This window comes from Bubalus bubalis, chromosome 3 (genome assembly GCF_019923935.1).
Source record: "Bubalus bubalis isolate 160015118507 breed Murrah chromosome 3, NDDB_SH_1, whole genome shotgun sequence".
In the NCBI taxonomy this organism is placed as follows: domain Eukaryota; kingdom Metazoa; phylum Chordata; class Mammalia; order Artiodactyla; family Bovidae; genus Bubalus; species Bubalus bubalis.
Genome location: NC_059159.1, coordinates 137,785,586 through 137,804,225, shown reverse-complemented (window position 1 = coordinate 137,804,225; position 18,640 = coordinate 137,785,586). Strand labels below are relative to the sequence as shown.

The window sequence follows — 18,640 nt, the reverse complement described above, 5'->3', positions numbered from 1 at the left end:
CAACATTATAAATGCCATTTATATGTGAGCAGGCCAAATCTCACAGAAGAAAAAGAATGTATGTAGCCAATTGTTCTTGACCATCCAGTGTGCTGAAGTTTAAGGATAAAATGTTGTCCTTGCAGAAATGTGTTGTAGTCTACCTCTTGCCTTTATAGCTGCAGCTCTGTGGAGGAAGGAGAGAGTGGGATGAATTGAGAAAGCAGCAATGATATATATATATATACTACCATGTATAAAATAGATAACTAGTGGGAAGCTACTACATAACACAGGAGCCCAGCCTGGTGCTCTGTGACAACCTAGAAGGGTGAGATGGGATGGGAGGGAGGCTTAAGAGGGAGGGGATATACATATAATTATGACTGATTCACATTGTTGTATGGCAAAAACCAACACAACATTGTAAAGCAGTTACCCTCTAATTAAAAAATTAAAATAAATATTACAAATAGAGTACAACTAAAAAACTGCATTTCTGAAGCAAATCTGATTTAATCTATCTTATAGTCATGAACATGGGCTGAGGAAGTTAAGAAAGGTATAAAGATTGGGGATAACTGAGTTGAGAAGCAGAAATATTGAATGTTTTCCAGGGTGTGATGGCAATCATTTTTCTCCTCTAAAACTCCACTGAAACTAGAATCAAATGCATTTTTCTTTTAAAGAATCAGAGCCAGAAAGGCAGAACAGGGACAAAATTATGAAGCTGGAAAGTAGATGGAAAACTTGGAACTGAGTTAACCTAAGAAGGCTGAATCCTAAGCTAGTAGTGTGGGGAAACTGAGCAATCTAGGTTTACACTGCAGGTTTCCCAACAGACTCAGGAACTGGCAGAAGCAGGTACCTCTGGAACTAGGGGTTGGGGTATAAGGGTAGGTGGGGTGAAAGCAATTTGAGAAGCAGTTTTATCCTTAAGTATAAGTTTTATCCCTAAGTATATCCTCTCATGCTATGCCATTACTACTCTGAGCTAAGTATGGAGATCTGTATTTTGCAGTAAAACAAGGATGCTAGATTGGGGGCTATACAAGGCATGGTTGAGTGTGCTGGTACTATTGAAAAAGCAGGGGAGTTAAATGACATGTCATCTGAGTGCTCAGCACTAAAAGCTAACACTACCCACTCAGCTTTCAGGACACTGATGCCTTTATCTTTCAGAGACTGAAAAACTTTCCCCTGGAATACTGACCAGATAAGAGGAAAGACCTTTACAAGAAATGACCCTGCCCCATCACCCTACCGTCAAGTTCAAAATTGATAAATAGCTCCCATCACTTGAGCTTTCATTTAGGATGTTAGCTCCTCTGAACAATCGAAGGACCACTGGATTTTTATGGAAAGGTTCTAACATGGAAAATGGAGACCAAATAAAACAGGAAAATATCAACTTGGGGAAATAGAGCTTATGCAGAGGAAAAAAATCTTTCATTAATATATCTTGAGAGACAGACAAAACTGCTGTAGCCATGAAACAAGAACAAGATAGTATCAATAAGGAACATTCATAGAGCAAAAAATAAGATCTTAGAAATGAAAAACATGACAGTGGAATTTTTTAAAAAGTAAACAATATAGAGTTTTGAAGACGGATTTGAGGAGTCTTCCAGAAAGAAAAGCACACGGAAAGAGAAACCAGGAGAGAAGGAAGGAAGTATAATAGCCAAAAATAGCTGTTCCAGAAGGAAACAACAGGGAAAGCAGGATAACATAATCAATCAGTAATCATGTACAGATGTGAGAGTTGGACCATAAAGAAGGCTGAGCACCAAAGAACTGATGCTTTCAAACTGTGGTGCTGAAGAGGACTCTTGAGAGTCCCTTGGACTGCAAGGAGATCAAACCAGTCAATCCTAAAGGAAATAAACCCTGAATATTCATTGGAAGGACTGATGCTGAAGTTGATGCTAAGAGCCAACTCATTGGGAAAGACCCTGCTTCTGGGAAGGAATAAGAGCAGGAAGAGAAGGGGGCAACAAGAGGATGAGATGGTTGGATGGCACCATCGATTCAATGGACATGAGTTAGAAAACTCTGGGAGACTGAAGGACAGGGAATCCTGGTGTGCTGCAGTCCAGGGGGTCTTCTGGTTTCTCTTTCTTTGAACTTTTCTTTATGGAAGACTCCTCTATATTGTTTACTTTTTAAAAAAATTTCTACTGTCATGTCTTTCAATTCTAAGAGTCAGACATGACCGAGGGACTGAACGACAGTATAATCAAATGTCAAAGGCAAATGGTAGAATCTCTCCTCTATGCCCCTGTTGGATATTGGTTACATATTTCTGGGCTTCCCAGGTAGTGCAGTGATAAAGAACCTGTCTGCCAATGCAGGAGATACAGGAGACACAGTTTCAATCCCTGGGTCAGGAAGATCCCATGGAGGAGAGCATGGCAATCCACTCCAGGATTCTTGCCTGGAGAACCCCATGGACAGAGAAGCCTGGCAGGCTACAGTCCATGGGGTCACAAAGAGTTGGACGTGACTGAAGCAACTTAGCATGCACACACCTGGGAGGCTGCTGGAGCTCTCTTGCCTGTATCCCACTCCCACTGCCTATCAGCTGCATGGAGTGAATGGCACCTGGAGTGAAGATCAGGGACATGGAAAGTAGTCCACGGAAGCAGGACATGGGAAGGGGCTGGACCCTTCCCTTAAGGGTACGCAGGAAGAGAAACAAAAAGAAAGATCGTGTAGATGGGGATCTAAGTACCTGGGATAGAAACTGACATGTTCCTGAAGAGGGCATGATAAGAGAAAAGGACAGTTTGCTATCTAAAACCAGCGAAAGAACCTTGGTTCAAAAGAACCTTGAGCCAGGAAGCCACCTCAAGGTCCTCCTTTTGGAAGAAGAAGGTAAGTAAATCTCAGCTTCAGTGTTTGCCCACAGTGTAATAAAGAGCAGTGAGTTTAGCACTGAAGCTTCTGGGAGAGTACCACAAACACAAGGTTTTCTGAACAGGTCCTTGTGGTCGAGTTAACTGTCAGCAGCCTATGCTCAGCCCTACTGCTGTGTCTCATTTCTACACCACCTACTCCTGGGATCCTTCTCCACTTTCTTCCTTTCCACCAGCCTTACCTCCCTGCATATTCATGTATATATTTATATATGCATATTATATGGTGCTAAATTCAAGTCAGCTGTGGCCCCTGCCGGGATTTGCCTGGTGCTTTCCTCTCAGAGGTTGACTCCTGTCCTTTCCCCAGTCAAAGATTCATCATATAACCTTGCTAGCTCCAGCCCTTCATTCCTGTCATCATTCCCCATTTCTTGATTATGTCTTACTGCATTGCAGAAAGCACCAGATGATTCACCTTGACTGTCAAAAGAAAACTTTTAAGGCTTTGGAAAGTGTCTGGTTCCATTAAACAGACATGGAAAGTGGCCAGGAATCTAGAATTTAATGCCACACATGAATCTTCAAAAATCAGATAAAATGCTCAGAACAGAAGAGGGTCTATGGCCCCTTTACTTCTCTCTGACGATGTCCAATAATTGGATACTTCAGAGAAATATCTGTTTATCATTAATGTAATTACATGAAATTCTCTGAAACCCTTAGATTGAATGGAGTTCCTCCTACATACTGTTATAAGAAGCCTCTTGAATAACTTGCCATACTGAGATATTCCTAGAGCTCTTTCTTGCTTCCTGTGCAGTCAGCCTGCATCCCACCCCCACATCCAGCACCACCACCCAATGCATGATCCACAACCACCAGACCCTGGCCACAGAATGGATCTCTTTTTAGGGGCTGAACCCTGGTCTCTAGCATTGCAGGCAGATTCTTTACCACTTCAGCCACCAGGGAAGCCTATATATATATATTATTTTGGGCTGCACTGGGTCTTCTTTGCTGCATACAGTATTTTTCTAGCTGTGAGTGGGGGCTACCCTCTAGTTGCAGTGTGCAGGCTTCATGTTGCAGTGGCTTCTCCTGTTGCAGAGCACAGGCTCTATGATGTGCAGGCTTCAGTAGTTGCAGCACTTAGGCTCAGTAGTTGTGGTGCACTGGCTTAATTGCTCTGCAGTATGTGGGAATTTTTCCTGACCAGAGATTGAACCAGTGTTCCCTGCATTGCAAGGCAGATTCTTAACCAATGGACCACCAAGGAAGCGCCAGAATGGCCTTCATACTCATATTCCCTTGACCTCCTGAGGAGGCATAAGTGGACCCTGTCCTAGATTCTCCTGTTAACTAGGTTGGAGCAGGAACTGGTCTCCCTGGAAGGAAGACTGGAACCACAGACCATTAAGCAGCTCATGGCAGAACAGCATAGCTCAAGGCTGTACTTGTTCTACTCAATTTAAGGTTAAGTATAAGTAAAAGATTTGGATCACCCCTTTCCCTCTGGAAGGAAACTTCTGGCTAAAGTGGCCAGAGAATCATTTCAGACAACGATGATAAACATGAATAAAGGGCAGCAAAATCACAACACAAGGAAAACATTACAAAATCCCTGGGCATGTGTTTTTGAAATTTTCAGGCCAAATGTGTGACCCTTGGAGAGGACGCAGACTTTAAGGTCAATTTCACAAGAATGGAATGTGGAAAAAATCATCAGAGTCAGAATCTGACATTTGACAAGTTACTTAATATTTCTGAGCTCATTTCTTCATCTGAGAGAGAATAACAGTATATCCAAACCCAAAACATCATTCACTGTTAATGTGCTGGTAATTCCCAAAGCCACTTCTCTGCACTAGCCATTCCTCTGGGCCCTAGTTGTACAGTCAATAGCCAGGGGAAGCTCTGTCTTGCTCCAAAGACAGTGCAAATTAAGCCAAATTTTCCAAACATCCTCCACACCACCAAACTGTTTTCTAATGTCAGGGAATGGATGCCACTATACATCTACTCAGACCATACACCAAGTCAGTCACTGGGTTCTAATTTTGATATCAAGTTGCCCCCCTTTCCTCTATTTTTTACTGTCTCTGCTTATAGTTCAGTTTCTCACCCTGTCTTTCCTGAACAACTACAGTATCCCCAGGGCTTAGAATAGTGGCTAGTACATGCATAGCAATACCTTAATAGTACTTGATACAAAGTCTGGACTGAGGGAGCAGAGCAATTAATACATCAGTGTGATGAGTGCTATGGTATGTCTTGTCCTGCCACAGGAGGAAGTCCTCAGCTGATGAGGATGACTGTTCAGTTCAGTTCAGTTCAGTCGCTCAGTCGTGTCCGACTCTTTGCAACCCCATGAATCACAGCACACCAGGCCTCCCTGTCCATCACTAACTCCCGGAGTTCACTCAAACTCACATCCATCGAGTCGGTGATGCCATCCAGCCATCTCATCCTCTGTCGTCCCCTTCTCCTCCTGCCCCCAATCCCTCCCAGCATCAGAGTCTTTTCCAATGAGTCAACTCTTCACATGAGGTGGCCAAAGTACTGGAGTTTCAGCTTTAGCATCATTCCTTCCAAAGAAATCCCAGGGCTGATCTCCTTCACAATGGACTGGTTGGATCTCCTTGCAGTCCAAGGGACTCTCAAGAGTCTTCTCCAACACCACAGTTCAAAAGCATCAATTCTTCGGCGCTCAGCCTTCTTCACAGTCCAACTCTCACATCCATAAATGACCACTGGAAAAACTATAGCCTTGACTAGACGGACCTTTGTTGGCAAAGTAATGTCTGCTTTTGAATATGCTATCTAGGTTGGTCATAAGTTTCCTTCTAAGGAGTAAGCATCTTTTAATTTCATGGCTGCAGTCACCATCTGCAGTGATTTTGGAGCCCAAAAAATAAAGTAGGGTGGCATAAAGGGGTCACAATAAAAATGACCTTGGAGGCATCTTTCATTTAACAATTAAAATATCTGAGTACTTACCATGTGCCAGGAACTGTGGCAGACATAACAGTCACCAAGACACACGCCTTGCCTCTACCAAGGTCATTATCTTATGGGGTAGAAAGTCTCACATGCACAAACCGTCTAATCAAAATATACTTGGATGTCCAATGTTTACCTCAAAACTGTTTATCCCTGTCCCACCACCCAATCACACATACTAAACCTGCTCCAATCACTGTATCTGCCACATTAGTTAATGGCACCTGTCTCTTGCCAGTTGTTCAGGCCAAAGATACTGGTGTCATCCCTGACTTTCGTTTCTAACAATCAGCTTCCAGTACATCAGTAAATTCTATTGTCCCTGCCTTCAAAATGAAACCAGAACCAAAAACAAAATGAAACCCCTTCTTGCTTCCTCTGCTATGATGATTGCAGCAGTAGTTTTATAACTAATCACCCTGCTTCTTTCTGAGACCATACAGTCTATTTTCAACACAGAAGCCTTATGTGCTCAGGGAGGGTACTGGCTACAGATGATAGATGGGTGGACAGATAAAGGAATATAAAACCATGAGGCCAGATAAGGTCACCAAAGGAAAGAGTGTAAATGGACAGATCTGAGGACTGGACTCTGGGACATTTTGACATTAAGAAATTGGAAGGGAAAAGAAGAACCAGGAAGCAGAGGAGACTGAGAAGCAGTAACCAGGGAGGAAGAAGGAAATCCAGAAGAGTGTGGCATACTGGAAGTCAAGAGCGGGCAATATGGCAAGGAGAAAGTTGGTCAACTGCACGAAAAGTTGCGAATTGGCCAAGTAAGATGAGGATGCAGAGTTGACCACTAGATTTAACAACACAGAGATCACTCGCGGCTTTGAGAACAGACTCAAACGTGATGGAAGTGACAGCATGACTGGAGTGGATTCAAGAGAGAATGAAAGGAGAGCAGTTGGTGATAGAAAGTGTAATTAATTCCTTCAAGGAGGTTTGTTCCACAGAGGTGCAGAAAAACAAGGATATAGCTATAAGAGGAAATGCAACCCAGGGAGGGGTTTTTTAAAAAGGGGAGCAACCCCCCTAGGTGGCTCAGATGGTAAAGAATCTGCCTGCAGTGTGGGAGACCTGGGTTCGATCCCTGGATTGGGAAGATCCCCAGGAAGAGGGCATGGCAACCCACCCCAGTATTCTTGCCTGGAGAATCCCCATGGACAGAGGAGCCTGGAGGGCTACAGTCCCTGGGGTCAGAAAGAGTCAGACACAACTGAGAGACTAAGCACCCACAGACATAATGTGCTGGATGCTAGCATCAATGATGCAGTTGAGGAGTGATAAACTGATACTGCAGGAGAGGAAGGAGAGAAGGCTGGAGCCCTGTGGTGGTGTAGAGATGAGGAGATAGGAGCAAATATCCAAGTCCTGGAGCTGGTCTTGGAAAAAGCACAGACAGTTGGCTGGTGGTTAGTAGAGAGAAAAAACCATTAATGAGATAGACTTTGAACATTAGAAGAAAGGTTGCTCCCACATGTAAGACAGCCTGGGCAAAGACTTAAAGGGTAAATGAGGGACTCCCCTGGTGGTCCAGTGGTTAAGAATCCACCTGCCAACACAGGAGACAAGGGTTTGACCCCTGGTCTGAAGGGATTCCACGTGCCACAGAACAACTAAGCCCATGTGCTACAACTACTAGGCCGCATGCAGCAAATACCGAAGTTCACAGTCTAAAACCCATGCCCTGCAATAACAGAAGCCACCGCGACTAGAAGCCCGCACACTGCAAAGAGAGAGTAGGCCCCCGCTCACAAAAACGGAGAAAGCCGAGTATAGCAATGAAGACCCAGCACAGCCAAATAAATAAATAAACTTTTTTTTAAGTTTTTTTTACAATCTTAAAAGAGGAGCTGAGAAGGGACCATGGCTGAGGGTAGAGGACGGGAGTATGAAGAACCAAAGCTGAAAGTCAAAGGTGGAGATGGATTCTGGAAGTTACCATCAGAAATTACTATTACAGCGTAAGCACTAGGTGTCCAAGGTGGTTGAGTTGCTGATCATATGTGTGAAGAAGATGCTCCTGGAAGCAGGAGCAGCAGGAAAGACTGCAGAGATCTTCTAGATGCATGCAGCCTCGGGCATGAGGCTAGAGACACAGAAATATTGCAGGTGTGGCATCCTAGTGTCCAGCCAGAAACCAGGGATGTCTGCAGATGGGAAGAGAGAACTGGGAAGCAGAAAGACAGAGAGGCTGCCCTGAGTGGATGGGAGGGACCTCTGCTTTGCACACCTCGTTTCTCTCACAAGGTGACACTTCTGCATTCTCACCTTCTGACCTACCACAGAGGAGCCAAAAGCTGCAGTAAGGACAGGAAGTGCTGCAGCTTCCTTGCGATATGGTGTGGGGCTCTGTGGGGTGCCCCTGCCTCACTGATTCCTAAGGAAATCCAGGATGGCTCAACATACATCAGACCAGGAGGTGGAGGCAGGACTCTTCCTCTGTGAGGACCCAGCATGTAGCACACTGTGTCCTGTGAGCAGGATGCAGAAAGGCCAGGATGGGAAGAAGCATGAGTGTCCCTCTGGATGGTGATACTGTGCCCCCCAAGGGGAGGAGGCACAAGGCTCCAGCCTGCTGAGTCACACCCTCCATTGTTTCCCTAAAGCATCCCCAAAGATCAGAGGAGGTCTTCTGGCAGGCACATCCTGCCAGCCTGCTGGGAGTTGAAAAGAGAGCCACAGAGGAGAGGAGAGGGAGGCCCAAATGAAGGGAACTGACTAAGCATCAAGTGGGAAGCTGAGGTTAGTGTGCAAACATCCTGGCTTAGGTGGAGCAGGTCCTTCCGATGTATCCTACTTGCTGGATGCCAGCCCTGGCATCTGCTGCTGACCAAGTCCTTCAACAAAGGGCTGGGGGCAGAGAGATGAGCTGGAACCAAGACCTTCAGGATTCTCAATTTCTCAGCAAAATCAAGAGCTGAGAGAAGACAGGCTCAGAGCCTAGGATTCACGCAGGGTGGTGTAGTGGGATGAAGTCTCACTCATCCCATCCTATAACCCTAGCACAAGCCCCACCATCCAGCTCCCCCTTGGCTCAAGAGCTAAAATCAGAATGAAAACAGTCGTGGCAGAGCACAAACTCCAGAACTGCTGGCAGATGCTAGGAATACAGTGGTGCTTGCTTGGGAACTTTGGAGTTTGCCTCTCTGCTCTGAGGTACCACCCAGTCCTGACATGGAGCCCTTAGCCTGATCTCTGCAGAGAGCCTTTCAGAATTCTAAAGAGAGGATTTCAGGCAACCAACTTCCTGCAGTGGGGGGATGGCTTCTCCACAGAATCACTTCTCCTGTAAAACACTGAGTCTCAGCAAACAGGGACCGTGGCTGCTTCGTTTCTGTACCATCTCAACAAACACGGGGTGGGCACAGGAATAAACACCACTGAAGATGCTGCTTCCTGTGCCATGTGACAGGAGCTGAGTCTCTGCTCTTCCCCAGTCAGCCAAGCCTGTTGCACCTGCTTCAGGGCAGAGGCCTGGGCTGTCGGAGAAGGAAGCACAGAGTCCACTGCAGGGAGAGGAAAGAAGGGAGGACAGCCCCGAGTGCAGGCGGGGACATGAGGAGTGAGAACAGTGCAGGCACGCAAGGTGCTGGGGGAGACCGAGGACCCGTGCCTAACGGGGCTTGGAGAGGACTGTCCCTTCCCAGGCACAGACACAGTGAGGCCAGGACCCTGCGTACTTGCTCTGATGGGAGCACGGGAGGAGAGAGGGGGCCTGAGAAGGGGCCAGAAGGTGATCTCTGTTTCCAGAAGGAGGGATGCCTGCTGCCAACTGCCCCCCTTTCCCACCCTGTCCCCCTCCTCCACTGGAACGTCTCTGGGTCCACAGCCAGGCAGAGAGCATACTGGGGGCTTTCCAGAGTGTATCATTCCCAAGGTCAAGCCCCACACTGAGGCCCCAGGGGCAGGGCCCCGGGCAGGCAGCCGGACACATGGGAATCCAGACAGCGGGAAGGGAAAGGAAACCATCTCTTGCGGTAAACAGCGCTGGCAGCTGGGGTGCATTAGAGGAGAGAGGCAGGGGAAAGTGAGAGGCCAGAGCAGAGCCTCACTGCAGTCAAAGACACATGGTTACAGACACAAGAGGACATAATTTCAGTGATGCCACTCAGAGACTAACTCGGAGTAGCCAGAGACAAGTTCAGAAAACACACCTCCATAGACTCATAGACACCCAGCGTCAGACATGCTCCACAGACCCTGGCACCACACACATGGAACAGGCACAGCCCCCATCCTCCAGGCCACAAACACAAATGCATTCCAAATCCAGCCTGTAAAGTCTTTCTCCTCCATAAATCCTCTTAGGCCACCTCAGCCCAGGCCTGTTCATCCACCTCTAAACTCCAATTTGGAATTTCTGTCCCATTGCCTATCCTTTAATAAGGACAGTCTTGGATCCACGTGCATACCTCTGCCTTCAACAACTTGGCTGTGTGCTTTGAAGAAATGTCACAGTCAGCAAGTGAGTCCCTAGTACTCTTCAGCAGCCCCATCCTTCACTTACACACCCATTCCCACCCCCAGGAGCGTCCCCAGTTTGCTGCAAGGCCCTGACTCTAAGTCAGTCTCTCCGATGCAACAGAAAAAGAATCTAAAGGAAGAGTCAACCAAACAGACCTACTCCATCAAGGTAATACTAGTAGGTTTTACCAAAAAAATCTTTACATTACCTTATGCTTACCACTCTTTACTTGCAATCTGTAACGACTATGTCAGTGCGATTCCATGCATAGTCCTAACGCTAACCCTGACCCTAGGCAGCCACACATCGGGTAATGTCTGCAACTACACTGAGCACAGAAACCTCACACACTGAGGAAGGAAAGGGTCATCTGCAGTCCAGGGACCCTACAGTTCCCTCAATAACATCTGCACAGTCATCAGGGCACCCAATCCCTGGTGGCCTCAGTACTCAGCTGGGAGCCCAGGACCACCAGTGCACCCAGGTCCTTTGACCCTTGTTAGATGTATGAGCCCTCAGGGGCCCAGCTCACCCCCAGCCCTGTTCCGGGACTAGCTCAGCTTCTGGGCTAAAATTCCTGCCATACCCCTCCTGGCTCCTGCCTGCCAAGCTGGGAGCATCTGTTGCCCTGGAACCCCCGTCAAGCAGGAATGAATGGGCCTGGGGTTGAAGGGAATGCGGGCTCTTCCCAATGTGGGGGTTTCCAGACTGGTGAACCCACAACTAGGACCGCTACCCCAGAGCCTGGCCCGTGTGCCTGTCCTAAAGAGGTGGCTGCCGACACTGGGGGAGTAGGGGTGGACAGCACATCTCCCACCTCTCCTCTAGGTCTCGATCTGGTCACAGAGTGTGTTCACTCTGTGCTCATCAGCAAGTAAAGCTAAAGGGAGTCACATGCACCTCCCTCACCCTCACCCTCACCCTCACCCTCAGCACAGGACGTCTGGTGTAACACACCTCTGTACATCAGCCACTGCAGAGACTGTCCAATACCACCTAGGCTCCATCAAGAGTTCATCAAGCCCAAATCTTACCCAACAGACTGGAACACTTAGGTGGCTACTCACATGTCATATGTGCAGCCATTCGAATCTCTGTGTCCCCTTCCTTAATGTCTACACCCAGGTTGGTTGCAGGACCAAGAGAGGGGTTGGTTCAGGGCTGCAAGCTCCATGATATGCACATGAGGTGCTTGAGAAATTAACAAAATCAGCTTACCATCTAGATAAACATGATTGTCAAGTACTGCACAAAGAGTGAGATTTTACTCTATTTGTAAGTTAACTAAGTATCATGTTACTCTTCCATGAATGCTGGTAGAAGACGTAAGACTCCTAGGTCTGACGTAAAGGATTTTATTACTCATAGCACAGGCATAGCAAGAGCTTTAGCATAGGTTTTTGCATCAGTTTCCCATGCCTACCAAGTACCAAGGGATTGGCACAGGATATATGGTAGATGCCTGCACATACAGTGGGCTGTGTTACAAGAGGAATATCTGTAAGGCAGTGAGGCAAATGTGTGTGGCAATGAAGTTCGGTGATTCACTGCTTTTATAGTAAGAAGAAGCAGGCCTAATCTTTGTCCAGGGGAGATGTTGCTTTATCTGTCAAGGTAGCGTGTTGCAAATTCAATTGTGAGAAATGGTCTGGGAAACAGGGTTTTGCAGTCTTGGCATACCTAGTAAGAACATTCAGGAATCCTAAAGGCCTAAGGTGGTTTGCCTCTCAACAGTGATTAGCAATGGGTAAAAATAAATGGCTGGTGAAGGAAAAAAAAAAAATAAGGAAACAAAACCAACCAGCTTTAGCTGTACCAGAAGTCCCAGGGGAGACACTCCAGTTAAAAAGGAAATCAATTAACAAAGCCTCAACAAAGTATGCTTATTTATTACTTATTTAACTGACAGGTGCAACTGAGGCTTTCTTGGTCCTTACCAAGAAAGAGAGAAGATACTATCATATGGACAATGTGAATACTGAAAAAACTGGTAACTTGAGAATAGTTTGGAAAAATCTTCAAGGGACAAGGGAAGGTGGTGGCAAATAACAGTGGAACCTGAAAGCTGAATAGGTCCATTTGGCAGAATGAAATGGAAAAAATGAGAGCCAATGACAACCTAAACCTTTCCATGTTAGAAGCAAGTCTCTGAAGTGGCTTCTCCTCATGATTCCCACCTGGTGTTCATGCTTTGTGTGTAATCTCATCCTCCTGAGTATGGGTGGACATGTGATTTGATTCTAATCCACAGAACACGGCAAAGGTGATGGGATGCCACTGCATGATTATATTACATAAGACAGTCTTCTAGCATACTCACTCTACAAACTACCTCCTGCCTTGATGAAGTGGCCATGCTGGGAAAGCCCATGTGGCAGAGAACTGCAGGTGGCCTCTAGGAACTGTGTGTGGCCTTTAGTTGTTGTTGAGAGTGGTCTTCAGTTGAAAGCAAGCAAGAAGCTAGGCTCTCAGTACCACAACTGCAAAGAAATGAATTCTGCTAACAAGCTGAGTGACCCTGGAAGATTCTTCCCCAGTCAAGCCTCGAGATGAGAGCACAGCCCAGACAACACTGCACTGACTGCAGCCTTGTAAGACCCTAAGCAGGGGACCAAGCTGGTCTCTTGACCCACAGAAATTGTTGTTGTTGAGTCACTAAATCATGTCTGACTCTTTGCAATCCCATGGACTGCAGCATGTCAGGCTCCTCTGTACTCTACTACCTCCTGGAGTTGGCTCAGATTCATATCCATTGAGTCAATGATGATATCTAACCATCTTATCCTCTGAGGCCACAGAGACTATGAGACAATAAATTGTAGGCTGTTTTAAACTATATCTACACTAATCTCTTACCCAGTAATAGAAAATACACTGCTGTCCTTTTCATTATAGGGGACTGGAATGCAAAAGTAGGAAGTCAAGAAACACCTGGAGTAACAGGCAAATTTGGCCTTGGAATACGGAATGAAGCAGGGCAAAGACTAATAGAGTTTTGCCCAGAAAATGCCCTGGTCATAACAAACACCCTCTTCCAATAACACAAGAGCAGACTCTACACATGGACATCACCAGATGGTCAACACCGAAATCAGATTGATTATATTCTTTGCAGCCAAAGATGGAGAAGCTCTATACAGTCAGCAAAAACAAGACCAGGAGCTGACTGTGGCTCAGACCATGAACTCCTTATTGCCAAATCCAGACTTAAACTGAAGAAAGTAGGGAAAACCACTAGACCATTCAGGTATGACCTAAATCAAATCCCTTATGATTATACAGTGGAAGTGAGAAATAGATTTAAGGGCCTAGATCTGATAGATAGAGTGCCTGATGAACTATGGAATGAGGTTCGTGACATTGTACAGGAGACAGGGATCAAGACCATCCCCATGGAAAAGAAAGGCAAAAAAGCAAAATGGCTGCCTGGGGAGGCCTTACAAATAGCTGTGAAAAGAAAAGAAGCGAAAAGCAAAGGAGAAAAGGAAAGATATAAACATCTGAATGCAGAGTTCCAAAGAATAGCAAGAAGAGATAAGAAAGCCTTCTTCAGCGATCAATGCAAAGAAATAGAGGAAAACAACAGACTGGGAAAGACTAGGGATCTCGTCAAGAAAATCAGAGATACCAAAGGAACATTTCATGCAAAGATGGGCTCGATAAAGGACAGAAATGGTATGGACCTAACAGAAGCAGAAGATATTAAGAAGAGATGGCAAGAATACACAGAAGAACTGTAGAAAAAAGATCTTCACAACCCAGATGATCACGATGGTGTGATCACTGACCTAGAGCCAGACATCCTGGAATGTGAAGTCAAGTGGGCCTTAGAAAGCATCACTACGAACAAAGCTAGTGGAGGTGATGGAATTCCAGTTGAGCTATTCCAAATCCTGAAAGATGATGCTGTGAAAGTGCTGCACTCAATATGCCAGCAAATTTGGAAAACTCAGCAGTGGCCACAGGACTGGAAAAGGTCAGTTTTCATTCCAATCCCAAAGAAAGGCAATGCCAAAGAATGCTCAAACTACCGCACAACTGCACTCATCTCACACGCTAGTAAAGTAATGCTCAAAATTCTCCAAGCCAGGCTTCGGCAATATGTGAACCATGAACTTCCTGATGTTCAAGCTGGTTTTAGAAAAGGCAGAGGAACCAGAGATCAAATGGCCAACATCTGCTGGATCATGGAAAAAGCAAGAGAGTTCCAGAAAAGCATATATTTCTGCTTTATTGACTATGTCAAAGCCTTTGACTGTGTGGATCACAATCAACTGTGGAAAATTCTTCAAGAGATGGGAATACCAGACCACCTGATCTGCCTCTTGAGAAATTTATATGCAGGTCAGGAAGCAACAGTTAGAACTGGACATGGAACAACAGACTGGTTCCAAATAGGAAAAGGAGTTCGTCAAGGCTGTATATTGTCACCCTGTTTATTTAACTTATATGCAGAGTACATCATGAGAAACGCTGGACTGGAAGGAACACAAGCTGGAATCAAGATTGCTGGGAGAAATATCAATAACCTCAGATATGCAGATGACACCACCCTTATGGCAGAAAGTGAAGAGAAACTAAAAAGCCTCTTGATGAAGGTGAAAGTGGAGAGTGAAAAAGTTGGCTTAAAGCTCAACATTCAGAAAACGAAGATCATGGCATCCGGTCCCATCACTTCATGGGAAATAAATGGGGAAACAGTGGAAACAGTGTCAGACTTTATTTTTCTGGGCTCCGAAATCACTGCAGATGCTGACTGCAGCCATGAAATTAAAAGACGCTTACTCCTTGGAAGGAAAGTTATGTCCAACCTAGATAGCATATTCAAAAGCAGACACATTACTTTGCCAACAAAGGTCCGTCTAGTCAAGGCTATAGTTTTTCCAGTGGTCATGTATGGATGTGAGAGTTGGACTGTGAAGAAGGCTGAGCGCTGAAGAATTGATGCTTTTGAACTGTGGTGTTGGAGAAGACTCTTGAGAGTCCCTTGGACTGCAAGGAGATCCAACCAGTCCATTCTGAAGGAGATCAGCCCTGGGATTTCTTTGGAAGGAATGATGCTAAAGCTGAAACTCCAGTACTTTGGCCACCTCATGTGAAGAGTTGACTCATTGGAAAAGACTCTGATGCTGGGAGGGATTGGGGGCAGGAGGAGAAGGGGACGACAGAGGATGAGATGGCTGGATGGCATCACTGACTCTACGGACGTGAGTCTCAGTGAACTCCAGGAGTTGGTGATGGACAGGGAGGCCTGGCATGCTGTGATTCATGGGGTCGCAAAGAGTCGGAGACGACTGAGCGACTGATATGATCTGAACCATGAAAGAGAAGCATCTGTAAGGCAGTAAGGCATATGTCTGCAGTATGGAATTTGTGCATAAGCAAGGCACACCCTAATTCCACAGTATGAGCCAGGGAAGAAATAGAGGAGAAGGCATCTAGGGAACTCCTCTCCCTCAGCTTATTCTATAAAGACATGTAGCTAGGGAGAGCCTGCAGCCCTCCTGATAGGGCTGGAAACATCTCATCCTGCATATTAAATGTTAAGTTATCCTTTTGTGCCTTCATGCAGACATTCCTAAAAGGCTCAAAAATATAATTAACAGTGATCTTCAGAACATGTGGAAGGGTATTCCCCAGGGCTTCCCAGGTGGTGCTACTGGTAAAGAACCTGCCTGCCAATGCAGGAGATATAATAGACTTGGGTTCAATCCTAGGTTGGGAAGATCCCCTGGAGGAGGGCATGGCAACCCACTCCAATATTCTTGCCTGGAGAATCCCATGGACAGAGGAACCTGGCAGGCTACAGCCCATAGGGTTGCACAGAGTCGGACATGAATGAAGTGACTTAGCACACCTGCACAGGGGTATTCTCCAAGAAATGAAAACACAAAAGAAACTTTTGAAAAGTCGGGAAGCAACCCAAAACAAAGGGTTTTACAGACAGAAAAAGGAGCCCCAGATTTTTCAGTTCAGGAAGGAGGAACAATCGAGATAGTTCCCACAGCTTTACACAGAGTAGGTATTCAATAAATTTTTCTTGAAGAAATGTTGAAAAGATGAGTAAGGAAAACTAAAAGGTTTTTTTTTTTTTTTATCAGTGTCAGACCCTCTCTCTAGTTCAATGTGGGCTAAAGGGGGATGAGAAGACCAATTCTTCAGAACTCATTTCTAGAAACTATGCAATCACAAGCTCATCATATCCATTGTGTTTCCTAGAGGTGGAGGCTAAATGGTGAGCCAAGGTTAGCAGGGATGATGTTAGGTAACCAATACAACAGATATGATTTCTCTGCTCATGGGAGAAAGCTACTAAATTTTGGAATTTAGTCAGTTTCCATAACCAATCACATTTCTTTTGGATATTTATCCTAGAGTAGAATTGCTAGGTCATATGGAAGTTCTTTTTAATATTTTGAAGAACCACAAAATATTTTCCACAGTAGCTGCACCATTTCACACTTCCACCAGCAATGCAATAGGATTCGAATTTTTCCATATCCTTGCAGACACATTATATTCCTTTTTTCTCTCAAGAACAGCCTTCTGTGGATGTGAATATCTCATTACAGTTTGACTTTTTTTAATATCTCATTGCATTTCCCTAATGACTAATGATGTTGAGCATCTTTTCATGTGCTAGTTGACCATTTGTATATCTTCTGTTTGAAGAAATGTATATTCATGTCATGTCCTCTCCTCATTCTTGAATTAGGTTGGATTTTTTGCTCTTGTTGAGATGTAAAAGTTCTGTTTTTAACTGGATATTAACCCCTTATCAGCTGTAGATCTGAAAATATTTTCTCCCATTCCACGGTTGTCTTTTCACTTTCATGACAGTGTCCTTTGATAAACAAAAGTTTTAAATTTTGATAAAGCCCAATTTTTCTATTTTTTCTTTTGTTGTCTGTGCTTTTGATGTCATACTTAAGAAACCATTCCCAAATCCAAGACTATGAAGATTTTCTCCTTCTTTCACTTAAGAGTTTTATAGTTCTAGATCTTAGACAAACATACATTCTCGTTGCAGTCTCTGATATTACTTTCCAAATAAAATCTGAAAACCATATTTCATGATTCTAATCCTTATAACCTTTCTCAAATTGCTTAATCTGTCTCAGTTTAATTATACCTCAAGGGATAATTTCACAAGGTTATTTTAAGAGTCATAGGTTTCAACATTGCTAGTGTAGTGCCTAGCACACCGGTGCTCAATAACCCTTCATTTCCTTTCTTTTTTCCTTCAAAGTACTTTCTTTACAGGACCTGCCAGAGTCAGTTATTCTACCTGATTTTACCATTTTCTTCCTGAGGGTCAAGTCTAGGGTCTCAAATCTCCTTTCTTTATTTCAGAGGACTCGCTGGTCCTCCCCAACTCCCCTAACCTTGTTCTCTTATAGAAGTTAATGCCTCCACACTAACATCCGGCTTGGAGCCAACTGAGCTACCACAGAGCATACTCATTCTAACAGGGTTTGGGGGAGGAATGGACAAAAGTCCAGCCCCACAGGGCTCCTGCCTCTCGACCATGTTGGAGGGACACAACCTAGGGCACATTAAACCCTGAAGGAGGTCAAGGCCAGAGATCTTTGGGCATAACGGAAGATATTCCTGAATCCCTCCCACCACTTAGATTCCTTCCAGGCAGTTCTGGGGCAGAACTCAGGTCCTCCCGTATACCAGTCCTCTGCGGGGTCCATCCCCACGGTGCAGGCTCCTGAGGCTCCCTTCTGTTCCCGAATCGTCTTCCACTGAAACAACAGCAGAGACCACCCCTGCCTTCTCACAGGTCTCGATCTAGCGTCCTCCGCACAGGGCCTCCCCGTGGCAGCAAATTCAGAGAGCGCCCCGGAGTCTCCATTCACACGAGGTCTTCCCCGTGTGGCAGCTCCGCTTCTGGCACGCTCCCAGAGGGTAGAAGTAGGGACACCTGAGGTTCATCCACTCACAAAGGGACCACTCCGGGGCGGCCGCAATACCACACCTCAGAGTCCACGGAGGGCTGTCCGCTGCCCGCAGACCAGCCCCTCATGGTGCTTGCCCATTCCCCGCCGCCCCCGTCCCCGCTTACCGGAAGGTCAGGCTGCGGGACGCTAGCCCGGGGCTGCAGGTCTCCCGCCTGCCGGGGCTGGCCAAGTGCCGCGAGCAGGCGGAACAGGCAGAGAAGCACGCTGAGGCGCAGCAGCCGATGGAGGGGGCCTCAGGGTGCCCGCGCGCCCCGAGCACACCACCCTCTGGCCGCGCGCCTGCAGCGCGTGCGCACGCGCGCAACGGCCTCCGCGGGCAGGGAGGTGCGCGCCCTGCCCTGCCTCCTGAGCCTCGACGC

The 18,640-nt window shown here is 46.0% G+C and overlaps 1 long non-coding RNA gene across 1 annotated transcript; it reads right to left on the bottom strand.

Annotated features, from left to right (window-relative positions):
* On the bottom strand, positions 1-18,580 carry LOC112583936. The gene is made up of 2 exons (XR_003108262.2): positions 18,386-18,580; positions 1-166 (listed from the first exon to the last, which is right to left on the bottom strand). It is a non-coding gene; the product is annotated as an uncharacterized LOC112583936 (long non-coding RNA).
* Positions 18,581-18,640: the final 60 nt, after the last annotated feature.